General features: G+C 51.0%; 1 long non-coding RNA gene across 1 annotated transcript; it reads left to right on the forward strand.

Annotated features, from left to right (window-relative positions):
* The first annotated feature begins 309 nt into the window (after window positions 1-309).
* Window positions 310-1014, forward strand: LOC135408125 (uncharacterized). The gene is made up of 2 exons (XR_010427264.1): window positions 310-481; window positions 563-1014. It is a non-coding gene; the product is annotated as an uncharacterized LOC135408125 (long non-coding RNA).
* The last annotated feature ends 1532 nt before the right edge of the window (window positions 1015-2546 follow it).

Below are 2546 nucleotides of genomic sequence, written 5' to 3' on the forward strand. Positions count from 1 at the left end.
CAAAGTCTGTGGAAAATGAACCTGTCCTTGTCCCGATCCCGCTGAGCAGACCTGGAACCGTGGCTGCTTCCTGGCAAACCTGGCGTTAAAGTGGCAGCTCTGCGGGGGAAGATCCGGGCTCCAGGAGGCACTGGGAGGCTATTGCAGCAGGAATTCCCCATGGAATTGCGGGCTGTAGGTAGAATTCATCCAAACCTGCAATGCTGAGACCGGAACCCAAACCTGGGCCCCCCGCAGAGAACAATCTTTTTGCTGCCCTGTCGGCCAAAGCCGCTGCGCTGAGAGATCTTGGCGGCCTGAGAGAGGGCATTCTCTGCATCCCAGCAACCTCCATCTCCCTAGGGGACAATCAAAGTCCCAACCAATTCCTTTTGCCTTTCCACAGGGACACTGACCCTTATTTGGTCCTGCTCTTCCACGGTCCATTTTGGGGGATGAGTTTGTGCTGGTTTACGTTCCACGACTCCACCCACAGCTGGAGGTTTGGGGTTGTGCTTCTCTACTCCCAGCAAGTTCCCTAAGGAGCCAGATACTCCAACAATCCCCTCGTTTGACTTTCTAGGTGAATTGTGCACAAGCCAGTCCCCCATTCCCTATCCAGGCTGGGAGTGCTCTTGCCCTTGGTACAGTTGGCTCTGGCTGGGCAGGAACTGAGAGCAGGACACGGGGCAGAGTGGATCAGCTGCCCAGGGAACCTCTAGGAGATGAAGCTACGGGATCCTCATTCCAATCAAGGGAACACATTCTGTCTCTGGCAGAAGCCGGGAGCCAAAGCAGATCCCGCCTGGCCAGGCTGGGGGGCAGCAGTTGGATCCACTCTGGGGGAAACCCCCTGTGCCTGCCAGGAGCTCTGACTCTGTTTGTCCTGCCAGCTCCTGACCAGTGTCAGGGCCCCTGGGAGGGATTCAGAATCCAAAGAAACCCCAAATCCTACCGCAGGATTCAATCAAAGGAAGAAAGCCATTATTGTCATAAAAAGCTTAAAAAGCTGTTAAAAATTCTAGGACAGCAATACTGGGATTCCAGGAAACTTAGTAGTGTCTTGGTTCCATTTCAATGTATCTTTAGTCCCTCAATGAATAGCTTGGAGAACTTCCCCTGGGATTTGGAGGCTGAGCAGGGTTTGCTTTGGATTGCTTGGCACCTCTGGCCCCAGCTGGTGCAAACACAACTTGGGCCAATGTGGTTAAACACACTTTCCCACACAAACAGTTATTGCTGTATCCTGCAGAAATTACCCCAAGTTTGCAGATAAAACCTTCATCTCTGTCCCTCCTCAGTTATCCCAGGTTTTCCGGGCTGGGAGTTACAAGGAGGCTGTAAATTCAAAGGCAAAAAGAGAAGGTCTGTCAGTAAAAGGCACAAAGAAGGGGACAGGTTTCAAAAAACATTTCTGCAATCCAATGAATACCTCACTGAGGACCTCATTTATCCTTCAAAATATTCATTCTCTGCCCTGGACATTCCCTCAAGTTTTACCCCAAAGGTTTCCCCTCCTGCCCACCCCTGACTGCCTCAGTGTCCATCAGGAGGTACATCCTCTCTGCTGCAGGTGACCTCACACTGGACCCACTGCATTTTCCTGACCTCTCCACATCTCAGCAACTCACTTCTACCTCAAGATGTTCATTCTCTACCCAGCAGACCACCTCCAGTTTACTCTCAACACTTTCCCCACCTCTCCACCACCCAGGAACTCATTTTCACCTCAGAAGATTCACTCTCTGCCCTGCAGATTCCCACAAGTTTTACCCCCCACATTTTCCCTGCAGGTCCGCAAGGTTTACCCCAGTTTACCCCAGGAGGTGCATTCTCTCTCCTCCACATCACCTCTGATTTTACAAACACAAATTTTCCCTCCCTGCCCACCACTGACTGCCTCACTGGACCTCAAAAGCCTCATTTTCTCCCCTAGGTGACATCCACACTTACCCTCACAGTTTTCCCTGCTTGCAAACTACTTATTACCTCATTTTTACCTCCAAACATTCATCCTCTGCCACAGAGATGACCTCAAAGTTTCCCCCAAAACCTCCTCACCTGTCCACTACTGTTTGCCCCAGTTTACCCCAGGAGGTGCATTCTCTCTGCTGCACATTACCTCAGGTTTGACAAACAAAGATTTCCCTCCCTGCCCACTGCTGACTGCCTCACCTTACCCCAAAAGATTCATTCTCTCTGTGACAGATTGCCCCACATTTTACTCCCAACATCTGCCTTACTTGTCCACGTCTGACCAGCTCCTTTGTACCTACAGAGGGTCATTCTGCACCCCACACACACCTCAGGCTTATCTCAAACCTCTCCCCACCTGTCTGCCACCCAGTGCCTCATCTTTACCTCAACAGGTTCCTTCTCTTCCCAGCAGATCACCTGAACTTTAACACCCACAATTGTCTGTGTCTCTCACCACTCATCACCTCAGGTTACCTCAGTGTGTTCATTCCCTGCCCTGCAGAGAATGAACCTCCTTTTTAACCCCCAAACTTTCCCCTTCCAGCCCACTCCTGATTACCTCTTCTTGAACACAAAAGAGTCATTCTCTC

This window comes from Pseudopipra pipra, unplaced genomic scaffold, assembly GCF_036250125.1.
Source record: "Pseudopipra pipra isolate bDixPip1 unplaced genomic scaffold, bDixPip1.hap1 HAP1_SCAFFOLD_187, whole genome shotgun sequence".
NCBI classification, from domain to species: Eukaryota; Metazoa; Chordata; class Aves; order Passeriformes; family Pipridae; genus Pseudopipra; species Pseudopipra pipra.